The sequence below is a fragment of the Canis aureus genome, chromosome 27 (genome assembly GCF_053574225.1).
Source record: "Canis aureus isolate CA01 chromosome 27, VMU_Caureus_v.1.0, whole genome shotgun sequence".
In the NCBI taxonomy this organism is placed as follows: Eukaryota; Metazoa; Chordata; class Mammalia; order Carnivora; family Canidae; genus Canis; species Canis aureus.
In genome coordinates, this window is record NC_135637.1 from 45,532,770 (window position 1) to 45,538,807 (window position 6,038).

Genomic DNA, 6,038 nt, shown 5'->3' on the forward strand with positions numbered 1-6,038 from the left:
GCATAGTGTTTGGCACAAGAAAACATTCAATAAGTGACAACTGCTATTACTATTATTAATACATTCACTGATTACCAGTGACTAAGCTTGCTCCAATTCAGAAATAAATATCACAGTGCCATGGACACTGAATAAATGGATAACATATGGATACAAATAATGTCTGGGATGTTCTTACAGCACAATCTCAATATAATCCCTTCAGTTAAAATATCTAAGGTTCTAAAGTATTCTTGGGAAAGGGTTGATGCCAAGTCAAGTTTCTGTATAGATAAGATGAGTCTGGTCATATTATTATATTAGAAAATAAAGAACCACTCAAAAAAGTAATAGGGATGTGTCCACGGACGTAGCAGAGATGCTCCCTAGAATAAAAATAAAATGCCACCAAGAACATTATTAGGTCAAAAACTGGACTATAAATAACACATTTGATAAAACTGTTATATCAAAGATAAATGTGCTTCAGTTGATAACTACGAGAGTACTCTTATTCTTAAGAACCACCCAATGACATATCCAGGGAGGGGATATAATTTTCACGAATGATTCAGAAAAATAAGAGTATTGTGAATACGACACTTATAAGCTAGTTCTGGTTGTAAGAGCATAGGAAGGGCCATTCCTCCCTCCTGTCAGCCAGGAAAATCTTAGGTCTTTAGAGCCACTCACATTCCTTTGTGTACAACTGGGTTCAAATCCACAACAACACACTGAATTCTCACGCTTTGAGTCTTTCTAATCCCCTTTCTACTCTCTCCGACTTCTGACTTTTAGAGGGCTCACGTGATCATATAAGATCTACCAGGGTAAGGTCTGTATCTCAAGGTTAAAGGACTTAGGACTTTAATTACAGCTGCAAAATCTCTTCATAGCAGCAGCACCTACATTAACGTTTGATCGAATGACCAAGAAACAGGAACCTGGGAGCTGGAAGGAGGGATTTTTAGAATTCTGCTTACTATAGACAGAGACAGAAATATGATGATAAATTACAATAGATTGATAAATAATGATAGAGCAAAAATCATAAAGCAAAATCAGTAAAATGTTAATAAGTGCATCTGGTAAAGTGGATAAGAATGTTTCTGTACTACACTTAGAATCTCCTTTTAAGTTTGAAATTATTTTCAAATAAAAACAATCTCAAAAGCTATTTAGAATTTTATAGTCATCAATATCATCAATAATATGTCCTAAACTATCTTTTCTACTTTTAGTGACAGTTACTTCTGTGAGTTATTTGTAAATGCCCAGGAGAAAACTCATGCTCTCCTGTCACCCTATTTTCCTCATATTCTTTTCAGGTTGTGGTGGTTGATGTATTCCTAACACAAATCATCATCATCATCATCATCATCATCATCACCTCTGGGTGGAGAGGAACATAAGAAATAGTAAAGTCATCAAAATTCTATTTTAACACTGTGGGAGATCAAAACATAGAAAGGTATACTTAGTTTATCCATGTGCCATAATATTCTTGATGTGTAAAAAATGGGATTCTTTTCCTACTGAATAATTTTGGCTGGTAATCCAAACCAAAACCTACTGATTTCAAAGCATAGCTCTGCTCCAAATACAGTTGTTGCTGAGAAGGAGCAATACCCAGCACCTCATTAGCCCATTATCCATTTTTATCCTAAAAGACAAACAACTTGAGATTCATTATGAAATATCTTTAAACTCAGCCATCTATCTAAAGTGTGCTGTCCATGCCCTTCCTCTCCTGTGGCTGAATACGTCTGTGTTTTCATAAGAGGAGGGGATTCTCCTCGTACCCCTTTCACTGTCATAGACAGGAAGACAGGCACCTCAACTTTGAGCATGATTATGCACATGAGAGAGGTCACAGGTGGACTAGACATTGCTCAATTAGGGAGATAGATCGAGATTTGGAGCACGCTGAATTTTGAGGGACATGGGACAAAAATGTGTGACATTGTAAATGGTTTATCGTAGAAGACTCAAGTGACCTTTCCCCTTGAACCAGTTCTCACCCCTCAGAACCCTACAAAGTATGTGCGATAGGGTGAGGTGACTCCAGTAGGCCTCCACAGTGTGTCAACAGTCATGAAAAAGTCAGGCCTAGAACTTGGTGGGAGGCTGAATCAGAGACTGCCTATGGGAAAGACTCAACTTTGGGGGACGCTGAGACCAGCAAGGAAATGGGTGCCCAGAGAAATTTAATGGTAAAAATAGCACTAGAACTCAGAGTTTATGATTCTGATTTCCATACAGTTTCTAATAAAGTTTTAATCTAGATAACAAATATTTTTTAAATCTTTAAAAAATTAGACTACCCATTAAAATTCAAAATCAAACCAAGCAAAACAAAGCAAAATTTCCTTCTAAGATAGTATGATTATATCAATTAAAGTTTGAAAACATTTTTTTTGTAAAACAAAGGAATTTTGGTGGAAAGACAAAATGAACTATTTTTTTCTTTTTTTTTTACTTTTTTTTTCTTACATTTTGTGAGCCATGGCTCATTTAGCCATGGCTAAATGTTTGCTTCTTTTTAAAGAAAAACTAAAACCCAGAAATGAATTTTCAGATGGAATTTTAAATAAAAAGATTGTTTGAATTTGGTTTGCGCAAGCTGTTTTGTAATGAAATCACAAAATAAAACCCAACATTATTGAAATGTGGCTAAGCTATTAAAACACAACAAAGTTGATGTGTGAAGATGTTAAATTGTGTTAGGTGGAAGATAAAACATCTTTTCAGATTTATAACAATAAGTATATTTAAGAAGTACATTATTAATTCAAGAATGGAAAACTTGTTTAAAGCTGCCTATCAGAAGAGTCTAAAGCAAATAGACTGATATTTTTAGGGTAGTTTTTCAAGTTTTTACAAGTTATCTTTTTGGAAGGTCTCCAGTATTCTAATTTGTAGAAGTTTTCCCACTGTGCAGAATAATTTAAGAATTGAAATGTATCAAGCAATTTGTTTTAGAAAATGAAATTATGTTAAACATTATATTAACAAATTAAAAGACAGTTTCTTATGGAACATTATTTTCCAAACATTTTTAGCAATGGAATCTTTCTTCATTTCTTCAATATATATATATATATATATTTTTTTATGGTAGCACTAGGATTTATTAAACTGTCTTAGTAAAGGCGCTGGGGTTTGCCCATGGTGCTCTTGATGTACAAAGCCTGGACCTTCTGCCAATTCTTCTTGATCAAGGACACCAGGAAATTGACAGCTAAGTGGATGTTGTACACGAGCTCATCTTCCGTCATCTTCACGTGGCCAACACCACTGCCAGACATAGCACCTTCTTCATCTGGAATTTGATGGTGGACTTCACTTCCTCCACTTTGGCCACCATGTTCTCATTGTAGGTCAGCAAGGAAGGGAACTTGCCAGCTTTATTCAGGCCTGGACCCAGGATTCGTGGGATCTGCTTGATCAGAGATTCTGAAGCCAAAAAGGCATCATACTTCTTGGCCAACTTCTTGACTAGTTTTTTATTCTTGTTGAGTTTCTTCAGTGCTTCAATGTCCATGTGGGGAATGTCCACTGCCTTGGCCTCATCACAGTGCTGCTGGTCCTCCAAAACATACACGGAGAACTTGGGGCGGGGGGTGGACTTAAGCCTGACGGTGCCGGAGAAGCGTTTGTCCTTCTGAGGGTCATAGTTCTTCAGGCCGATCTGCAGCTCCACCGTCTCCAGAAACTTCTGGTGCTTGCACTGGTTCCCATGCAGGACCTCATACAGGGTGTTGCAGGAGACTTTGTTTCTCATGGCTCGCTTACATTTTCCTCAAATTTGTGAGGTATAACATTAGATGCAGACAAGTCCTCAAATCATATGCACAGTCCATGTATTTCCAGAATGGATAGGGGAGTGAGATCAGAAATAAGACAATCACCAGCACGGGGGACCTCCCCCTGCTGTGTTCAGTTACTACGTCTCCAAGGATAGTATCCTGACTCCTAACACCATAAACTAGACTTGGAACTTTATGTGAATGAAAGTATGAAATTAATTTGTGTACAGTTCCCCAATCTATATAATCTACCCCCAAAATACCATTTCTTCTAGAAGTAACTATATATACAATATGTCCTATATATTCAATGCTTTGTTGTTGTCTAAGATCTGTCTTCAAATGTTAGACAAAGTATTTGCTTCCCAAATCTATTTTATTTAGATGACTCCATTGAGAGGACACATTGTTCTGTGGGTCTCTAATACTTTTCCTCCCGTGTTCACAGGACCAGACCACCTCCTGCCCAAATCGGGACAATCCAAGCATTAGACACCCAACTCTACTTCCCATTACAATCCTATTCATCAAGACTGTTTTAGTCATTTTCTTTATTTCACAACATTATTTTAGGTATTATCCCTTCCAAAAACTAGTATTTGTTTAACAAGGATTTGTCCTGCCCACATTAGGAGATAATATTCTGGGAATTTCTAGCAATGTCACAAGATAAAGATGAAAAGTGAATTCAAGAAAGAAGAATTTCAGATGCTACTAATTTATAACTAAGAGTAGATTCTTTCTGATTTCTCATCTCACCCTGAAAATCGTTCATAGGGAATCACAAATCAGAATAATTCTCATTAGCTTTATATATTGGTTGACTGGTCACCTACTGAAGGTTGCAAATGCCTAGATCATAAGCAAAAACGATCAAATCATTCTTGTGGCATTTAAAAAATTGCCAAGATGCTCACATAAGCTGTTTCACTGACCCCACCATACTGAGGTTTCAGGACTTGAATTCTGCAAGATTGGCCCAGTAAGATCACAAAAGTTATAATTAGAACCTTAAGGTTTTTCTTGCCCTGATTCTGAATCCATTTCCTCCTAGCTTTTAGCAGTTGGCATTTCCTGATCCAAATGTACATCGATGACGCTGGTGATGAAGGTACATCCCACCAGCATATGAATGACCATATTTTTTACTAAAAATACACCTCACACCTTCAAAATATATTAAAGAATGGTTATACAAACAAAAAAAATTAAAGCAACACACGCAATTGGTCAGTTTATCTCTTGTTCATATGCATAGTCCTAAAGCCCCAACTTGGATCAACACTGGCATACTTATAAAAGAAGGAGGAGGAGGAGGAAGAGGGAACCAATATGTTCATATTTGGAGTTCTGAAGACCTGAGGAAAAATGCAACAATATTTGTTTCCATGTAGAAGCTTGAAATGTACACCCAGGGAGCTTGTCTCCATCTCAGAAGAACTTCAGGGCAGGGTAGAGATGAAGTAACGTCTCAGCTCTGAAGTGAATGCACCTGTTCAGTAAAAGCATGGACCAGCCCACTTGAGGGGACAGGGGCTTGCTCTCCGGATGTTTAAGCTGAGCAATTTAACGTGTTTAACGTGTATTTTTACCTTTCCTGATGGAAACCTTTTTCATGTAGACTGTTCAGTGTTCTTAGACAATTGTTAACAGTATTTAACGATTTTTGATGATTTGGAGTCATTTGAGGTATATTTTATACAATATTCTCAGAGGTCATCGCTTCTTGAGTGAACAGCGACGTAGTGGGATCAGAAGATCCTCTTGTGGACATACCAAATAATTAGCTAAACATGACCCAGTTCCTTTTAAGAGAAATCCAGAAACTGGATGAGTGATTCCTACCCAGGGTCCCTGAGAAAACATCCACGTGCCTAGGCAGGAAAAGCTGAGACCCACTCCTAGCACATCAGCAGGAGGGGGTGCCAGGAGAAAAGATCTGGGAGCCGACGACATTCAGCTTTCCAGAGTCCTCCAGGCCCACGAGAACAAAGCAACAGTTAGTTTAATACCCCTACGAGCACTTCCCATGGCTTGTCCTTCCAGCCTCAGCTCAGAGCAAACACCATCTGCTCCAGGTTGAATCACCGTGGTCCCCATGATAAAATGTAGTTACCACCCACCACCATCCAAAGTTACTAAGTATTATTGACTCTATTCCCTGTGCTGTACTTTCCATCCCCAGGACTTATTTATTTCACAACTGGAGGTTTGTACCTCTTAATCTCCTTCACCTATTTTGCCCAGCCC

The 6,038-nt window shown here is 38.0% G+C and overlaps 1 pseudogene; it reads right to left on the reverse strand.

Moving 5' to 3' along the window:
• Positions 1–3,086: 3,086 nt before the first annotated feature.
• On the reverse strand, positions 3,087–3,763 carry LOC144299371 (large ribosomal subunit protein uL1 pseudogene; annotated as a pseudogene).
• Between the last annotated feature and the right edge of the window lie 2,275 nt (positions 3,764–6,038).